The sequence below is a fragment of the Nicotiana tomentosiformis genome, chromosome 10, assembly GCF_000390325.3.
Source record: "Nicotiana tomentosiformis chromosome 10, ASM39032v3, whole genome shotgun sequence".
NCBI lineage: Eukaryota > Viridiplantae > Streptophyta > Magnoliopsida > Solanales > Solanaceae > Nicotiana > Nicotiana tomentosiformis.
In genome coordinates, this window is record NC_090821.1 from 13,671,837 (window position 1) to 13,680,915 (window position 9,079).

The 9,079-nt window shown below is 33.4% G+C and overlaps 1 long non-coding RNA gene across 5 annotated transcripts; it reads right to left on the reverse strand.

Annotated features, from left to right (window-relative positions):
- Positions 1-453: 453 nt before the first annotated feature.
- Positions 454-6,728, reverse strand: LOC117281655 (uncharacterized). 5 transcript variants are annotated; one of them, XR_011411690.1, is made up of 6 exons: positions 6,363-6,727; positions 5,385-5,593; positions 2,899-4,908; positions 2,485-2,552; positions 2,316-2,399; positions 454-683 (listed from the first exon to the last, which is right to left on the reverse strand). It is a non-coding gene; the product is annotated as an uncharacterized lncRNA (long non-coding RNA). The 5 variants fall into 5 exon arrangements; XR_011411688.1 differs by having other exon boundaries at positions 2,316-2,552; positions 6,363-6,728; XR_011411689.1 differs by having other exon boundaries at positions 454-2,399.
- Positions 6,729-9,079: the final 2,351 nt, after the last annotated feature.

The window sequence follows — 9,079 nt, forward strand, 5'->3', positions numbered from 1 at the left end:
GAACACCGGGACGGTCTGTCATTGCATCCCCTTCCAAGACTGGACGACATATTGCAACCATAATGAAGCATCCATAGCCCTTTGTAGTCCATCTACAATATCACAAATCTGCCCATAGCTGCTACTAAGTGTGCAACATCACATACGAGTGAATAGGAAGAAATCAAAGATATAGGTGCCAAACTGAATCAAAGGCGCATGATGAGGAAAGAAAGAAAAGAAGTTTCTAGATACCATGTAGCCTCTTAAAGATAGGTATGGACGTCATCATGCTGATCCGCGAGACTCTACTAGGAACTTGCACATGACTCGTAGAATCTATGAGCCTAATGATCTGATACCAACTTCTCACGACCAATGTCCGCATAGTCATAATGACACCTAACTCAACCCGCTAGGTATGCTAAACAATAGTCAACACATTTCTACTGAAATTTATATGAAGTCAATAAGTGAAATAATTAAAATTTTGAACAATAACCCAAGGATTTGGTAGTATAAGTCATGAGCCTCTAAGAATTTGATTTACAAAACTTGTATGAAAATAATACAACATATGTTTAAAGTATACATTAACAGAATTTAAGTCCTACACTACCCTGAAAAAGAGGTAGCTCGAATTTGGAACACTAGAACGTCTTCAATAACATGCTTCGTCTTCCACAGCTACGCAGCTCCAAGATCTGCACACAAGGTGCAGAAGTGTAGCATGAATACAACCGACCCCATGGACTCAGTAAATATCTTAACAAACTTCGGTGAAGTAGTGGCGAGGTTTTAAGTCAAGATATACTCACTCAATATTTTACATGTGTAGATGATAAGTAGAAAGAGCGATACGATAAAGAGATACAAATAACCACATAGTAAATGAAACAAGAACACAAATAACAGAAGGACCCAGAATATCATCACGTCTTCGTCTCACAACACAATATGATAACAGAAAAAAATAGACAAGAATAATCATAAGTCGTCTTCTTCATTGCGGTGTGCAACACACACACACACACACACACACACACACACACACACACACATATATATATATATATATATATATATATATATATATATAATGTCTTCTCCGTTGAGGCATGCAACCCGATCCACAAATATATGCATAAAAAATATCTTATTCGCTGTTGCGCGCAACCCGTTCCATATATATATTTATATAAAACATCTTCTCTGTTGCGCTGCTTAACTCGATCCACAATATATAGTATAAATATCGTTGCAGCGTACAACCCGATCCCACACATATAATATCTTTTTCGTTGTGACGTGCAACCCGATCCACGGATATATATATATATATATATATAAATTTATATGTAACTATTTTATAACAGCCGAGCACCACAGAGCTAGTCTCCCACATATAAAGAAAAGACTTCCACCAAGCATAAACACAGAACCAATCTAAAAGTCACCCAATCCAGTTAAGCAAAGGAAAGTAGAACATGAAACGGGTAAGATGTTTATCAAGTAATGAAAGGGATCAAATGAAGGCATTCAACACATATTAAATCATGTAGCAAGTAGAAGCATGTGACAAGTGAAGGCATTCAATAAGTAAAAATATATGGTAAGTAAAAGCATATGGTAAGTGAAGCTATGTAGTAAGTGAAGGCATGTAGTGAATGAAGACATGTAGCATGTTAAGGCATCTAAGAAGTAAATCACGTGATAATTAGAGGCATGTTATAGGTATGGCTAATAAAAAATAAAGGCATGAATTCGAAGAGGACATGTAATGGAAGTAAATCAAATAAATGCGTAGATGTAACAGTAATTAACAAGGTAAAGACATAGCTATAACTGTAACAGGCCAAAGGAAAATCACAGAGGTAACTAAATAAGGAATCCAACTGAAAGTATCATACAAAGCAACCAACAATAATAGAACCAAAGTAAAGGGTATGTAAGTACTGAACGAATGAGTAATCATAACAGAAATCCAACTTCCTTTCCTTTCGCACGGTAATAACCGACAAACAAATCTCATTTCAAACCGCACGAAAATACTCATCGTGCCAACATCATTCCAACCGTATGGAAATAACCCTCGTGCAAAATATAGCCCTAAGGCCCCAATCCTTACACATATTACAGATAAATAAACTCAAGTAGCAGGACAATAACATGTATAAATGGGTGTTCATAATACAACAGTCAATTAAGTATGTAAACAGTCCGAAAATAACACATTAAATCTTTTTTAAGATGTCATATGTTCTAACATGATTTCTAACACGGTTAATTTAGTTTAATCGTCTTAGAAATAAATAAAGCATAAATTAGAGAATTACCGGGTTCATCAAAGCACAAAGAAAGCATATAATTTCTCCATGCCGAGCATGGAAAATCCTTGCACATGCATATACGCTCATCACCTTGTATATGCATCATCCCCACATGTAGCAAATAATATCATTTAGTAGAAAAAATTCTCTCAACAAAGTTAGGTAAGACACTTACCTCAAACAAGCCAAATTGATACACTAGAAGCTCCGTCCCACACAAATCGACCTCTGAACTGCTCGAAACTAGCCAAAAGCAACTCAAAATCATCAAATAATGCCATAAGAAGCAAACTCAAACGATAAAGGTCGAATCTTTAATTAAATACTCAAAGTCAACCAAAAAGTCAATCTGGACCCGCACCCTGGAATCCGACATAACTCACAAATTCTGATGACTCATTCGAATACGAGTCCAACCATACTAATTTCTCTCAAATTCAACTCCAAATCGATGTTCAAAACTAAATTATTCACTTTATAAAAGCTTAGACAAAAATTCCCCAATCTATATTTTAGATTCATCAAATTAAATGCTAAAATCGAAGATGGAATCATGTAAAATAATCAAATCTGAGTCAAAAGTACTTACCCCAATCAATATGGTAAAAATCCTCTCCAAAATCAACCAAATCCGAGCTCCCTAATACAAAATATGATAAAATAACTCAAAGTACGAAAATAGAGTACTTTATAGCACTGCCCAGTTGAAACCTTCGCAAACGCGGAAGAAGCCTCGCGTCCGTAAAGCACATAACCCTTCCGAAACTCACCTGATCCCCTCGCTACCCCATGCGAACATACCAATAAGTTTCAAAACATAATATGAACCTACTCGAGGTCTCAAATCACATAAAATAATATCAAAATCATGAATCCCACCCGAAAATAAACTCAATAAACTTTTGAACTTTCAACTTTAAAAACTTGTGCAAAACCATATCAAATCAACTCAGAATGACGTCAAATTTTGCACACAAGTTTCAAATAACATAACGAACATATTTCAACTCCCGGAACAATAATTCAAACTCGATATCATCGAAGCCAACTCCCCGTCAAACCTATGAGCTTTCTAAACCTTCAAATTGTCAACTTTCGCCAATTAGAGCCAAAACCTACTAGGAACATCCAAATGCAAATTTGGGCATACACCCAAGTCCAAAATCAGTATTTGGACCTACTAGAACTATCAAAACTCCGGTCCGAGGTCAAATACACAAAAGTCAAACTTGGTCAACTCTTTCAACTTCAAGCTTCTCAAGTGAGAATCATCCTTCTAAATCAATTACTAACCACTCAAAAACCAAAGCCGACAATACACACAAGTCATAATTCACCATACGAAGCTACTCATGACCTCAAACTTCCAAACTGAATGCAAATGCTCAAAAGGACCGATCGGGTCGTTACACAATCCCTTCCCAATTTCATGTGTTTTGTGATACAAATCATGTTTACTTCATTATGGGATGTTACAAAAAAATATCAATAGTTAATAATGCATAATTAGTAAAAAAGAACATAAAATCGGCTTCCGTCGATGTCCATGATTATTAATAGCATTTAATATTTAATAACTAGTGAATATGTCGCGCTTTGCACTATCGTGAAAAACATAATTAGAATAGTCTTATAATCTGACACAGAAGAGATTAAAACACTTCACTTATGCAATAAAAATTAATTATCTATGTTTGAAGAAATAACAATACAAAAATTGGAGCTTGGATAAATAACATTTTAAGCTATCAAAAATTCTTTCGGAAAAGAAGAAATAGAAAAATATTTAAGTAAAATGTTCAGTTTAAAATATATTTATATATATATCTTTGGGCAGAGAAGAGGTAAATACATGGTTCTCTCAGTCAAATATATATTAAGGGTCTATCTAAAAGTATTTTATTTTGTTACTCTGGCTAACTGAAAAAGTGCATTACCTGTAACTGTAAGGAGAAACATTAATATTTTTACATTTAGATCACACAAAACGGACTTTTAGCTTTCAAAAAATCATTCAAGTTAAATCAGATTTGAAACTACTTAAAGTAATATTTGTTACTTCCAAAAATGCTTCTAAGATAGAGGACATTAGTTTATCAAATGCAAGAGTTCTTCTGAGTCTTAAGCAAAATCAATTGAAGATACTCAGTGAAAGAATTTGGTGAAGGAATATAAGTTGAAAAGAAAAAGCAAATAAAGAGCTACTTGCACTGAACAAATATGTGGTCATACAACCACTTCAAGTTTAAAAATAATACATAAATATGGATTACAAAAGCAAGCTTTGATGACAGACATATAAAAGAAATTGCTTTATCATTAGTAATATCTATCCAAACCGATTCATTAAGTAACTCTGGGATAAACTATTAAATTAAATAGAACTGTCGGTAAATACTAAGTTCATTAACTATTAAAATGGAGATAATTCAAATGGAGAAGGAAAGATAGATTTAAGCAGTCATAATAGAGGCAACCATAATGAAGCATTGCCTCTTGTTCACTAATTTGTTTAATATAAGGCATGCTCTTCACATCAATAAGCTCCACATCTTGCTGAAACAGCTATGTTCTCGATCCCTTTGCTTGCCGCAGCATCCTAGCAAATTACATTAGGTCATGATTCATACTTTTTTGCTTATAAGTTATAACCAAGGAAATATGGAAAGAAAACAACCCAAGGTCTTCTTGTACCTATCTGTTAAGTCAAATCCTAGAAAGTTCTCAACCACCTAATTCCTACTTATTTTCGCTTGCACTTGAAGCCTATACCAAGATATTGAGGGACTTAGTTAACTATCAATTGCTTCTCCAGCTAAAAAATGCTTCATTACCATCTTTCTATACCAAATTGGTCGCTTCGATAGTCTTTATAAATTTCATTCCAATCCTAAGCTTAAGCCATACAAATACTTCAAGTGAATTTTTAAGCACATGCACATGATTTTGATTCTGAAGTTTGTGAAAATGTTAAGGTTCCATACAAACAAACAAATGACTCTATTAGATTTAAGTGATGGAGAAGAAAATAGATATAGGCTTTACTTAAATAGAAGTGCTAGAGAGCACTCTCACCTTCCTTGTTCTTCCAATTAAAGGTGTTGCAGCAGGCTATTAAGAGGGCTCTCAATATTTTGTTCTGCAAAAGAAACTACAGTTAGGATAAGGTAAAAATATTAAATAAACAACGAAGGGAAGGCGGCGCAGAAAATTTGTGAATCTCCTAATAGACTTTGGACAAACAGAAGAATCGTTCGACAATCAAGAGCTGAAAACATTTTGTCCTGCAAAAAGAAAAATGAAATAATCATGTTAAAACGAAAGGAAGGTGGCTTTTCTGATGACATAACATTCACTATTTTTCATTGAAAGACTACAGGCATAGTCAAATTGCTGCGGTATAAAGGAGATTGTTGTTCATGCCTATACTGTGACTTGGTTATCATTTTCTAGTATTAACTCTTTATTGCCCTATTCTATTACAAGTTACAAGTTACAACAACAAATAGAATAATTATAGATAATTGTTACAAGAAAGAGGGAAATAATCAAAACAATTACAAAGGAGAAAAAAGATTTAGAAGAACGATTGAAACACTTTATAGGAAATAAACTATATGTTGGGCATCCAAAATATATAATTTTATACTCACCTCATATTATACAGAAGAATTAAGATTGAAGGTTGTAAAGCAGAACTTTTTACGAACCCAGTTGAAGTAAGTTGTTGATGTATTACAAGCATAGAGTAATATATATATCAAAAGTCATAGCAAAATTGGAAATTGAAGCTTAAAACAAACAGAAAAAATGACGAACACAGGGATGGCCAAAGATGACGTATAAATAAAAAATATGTTCAAAGCCTAATCCCACTGTCAAGACAAACACTGAAAATCCCAATAAAACGAAAAAGAAGTAAGAGTCGAAAAATTCACAGGAATCCAATGGTTGGACTGATACTCTGCAAAAAATTAATGTAAGAAGCCGGTAAAAAAAAGTTTAATAAGGAGACACATGATCAAACACCAATCAAACATGAAGAATTTGTACCTCGGATATTTTTACAGAGAGAAATTGCTCCTCCTCAATTGATTTCTTCCTCTATCTTTAATTTATTCTCCATCCTGGCTGCAATTGGAATTGAAGACCTTAAGGTTTTGGTTGAAACGCTAATGTGTTTAATTCTTTCACCCCTGTTGATTTATTGGTAAAAGCAAACGGCTGCCTTATTAGGGAAAACAAACGACGCTTATTAGAGAAACGGTTTAAAAGACTAAAATTGGATAGCAACCGTTGTTCATTCATCGAGAAACCCCAAAAAAAGGAGAAAAAAGAGAAAAACAAATCCTGATAAGTGAGCCTAGCCACGTCACCGGAGCTATGCCCTTCTTTTATGTATTTATATAGATTAGTAATTTTTCAGAGAGTTCTGTTGGTTATTCATCACGAGAGAGAAATTTTTTTACTTCTAAATATGATTCTTATAAAGTTTTATGTTAAAAAAAAAAAAGGAAATTGAGAATATCTGGAGGTACTTGTGGCAACTTTTTTGATAAGCCTAAAAAGAACTTTAGATAAGTATATAGACTTGTATGATTCATAAAATAATCATATCTAACGCTTGAAGAGGTCAATCTTAAGTTTTAGATGCTATTACTAAAGGACTCTCTCAGGGAGGAAAAACTTTTCAAATATATTCTTGAAAAGTACTAAAGTGAGTACCTAACCGCTCTCTGAAGGGTGTTCTATATCTATATCTATCTTCACATAATATTTATTAACTTTTATTTTTCTATAACACAAAATTATGAATTATTTTTCATTTGATTTGGTATTCCGGTAATTTGAACACATTAAAAATTGATTGTGAAATCTAATTACTCGAGATTTAATAGGAAAATTGCGACTGTTACCAAACATTATTAGTTATGGTGCATATATCTTTCATTAATTATTCTACTGTATTTGATTTGTCTCATATTCTAATACGGAAGAGAGTTGAATTTTCTATTCATAAGTTTGTTCAAGGTCCATTGGACAAAGATATACGATTATATTGATCAAATGTCATGGTTTGAAATGTCTGCACACTACAACTCTATCTAAACTAAATAGTATATTTAAAGGTATATGAAGGCTCCAGCCTTGCCTGGGTCTAACTTGAGCTCCCAATCTTGAGAAATTTTATTTTATGGAGACTAATTTTCCTTGACATCTCTCGGTCTATTTTTCAATGGCATGACACAATTACAATCCTGCACTTATGGGTTTGATTCTTGATCAAGCCATCTCTTAAAGGATAACTTTTCTTGTTCTTTGTCACACATTTAATACAATAGTTAGTTGATTAATAATAGTTGCATGTATTATTTTGAGAAATTTTGGTATATTTAGGGTGTGTTTGGTAAATGTTTCATGGAATATGAGTGGTTTTATCACTTATTTTTCCTTGTTTGGTTGGTGAGTGAAAAATATTTTTCGGAAAATATTTTCTATTGTTTGGTTAGAGAGTACAAAATATTTTTTTAGAAAAATATTTTTTAATGCTACTCTCCTCATCTCCTACCCGCTTCCCCCAATTGAAGAAAAATGAGTTCATGAAGAAAATATTTTCTAAAATATTCAGGCCAACCAAACATGAAAATATTGGAAAACATTTTTCGAAAAATATTTTCCTTTCATACCAAACAAACCCTTAGTCGTACTATGTTTCTGTGTTACGTAAATTATATTATTCCGAATTCAATTACCATGTTAATTATACCATTTATACTATTCAATTGCATTTTTTCCCTTCAAAATTTCTGTAATAACCCATATACATGTTTAAACAATTGTACGGCTAGACATTGGAAGAGCAAACAGTAACATATAATTTGATAATATTTCTTCTTGAACAAATGGCCGTCAAACACAACAATGATAGTAAGGCAGTTAAATGCTATAAAAGAAATATTTTCATCACTGCACAAAAATACGAAAATGCCACTTTCAAAGATCATAACAGAAAGGGTTGTTTTTGCGAGCAGAAACGATTATGTAAATCAACTAAATAAAATATTGATATCAAGTATTTTGTGAAAGCGAATATTTATTAGGTTTGTGTTTACCCGGAATATTGGATAGAGTTGAATTTATACGTGGTTCTAAGGGTATGTGGTATAACTTGATACAAATAGTAAAGAGAAATAGAAATGTACAATCTTGGCTATAAGAATGAAAGATAAAACCGGTTAAAAGGAGGAAAATGAATGAACTAAATAAGATGAAGTAATGGAACTTCAAAGGATTGATCTTTCAATATGAGAAATAGTCTTTTTGTTACAATGTGTCGATGCCCTGATGCTTACAACAATCATCTCCTTTATAGTGGAGGGATCTTACTTTAGATATAATAAAAAATACATAGTGGGGAACCCATGATGAATTAGGTTTTCCCTAATTCCCGCCAGGATTCTCTCCCCTAGTGCGGTTGCAACGGATCTTGTGTGTGAGCTCGATACTGACTCGAGCTCAGTATTAACTCGAGCCCTCGATCTTGACTCGAGATCGATCTGACTCTGAGTCTGGTATTGATTCGGGGTCGATGTCGGTCGGTCTATGCATCTTAAGCTCGACAATTTTGCTTCGCCTTGTAGTTCGATTTGGATACGAGCTCGATAATGATACCGAGCTTGTCATTGATCGGTCTTAGAACTCGAAGCTCGATGACCTTATTTCGGACCTCAACCTGATATTACGAAGACACCATTCGATCAAAATATTAT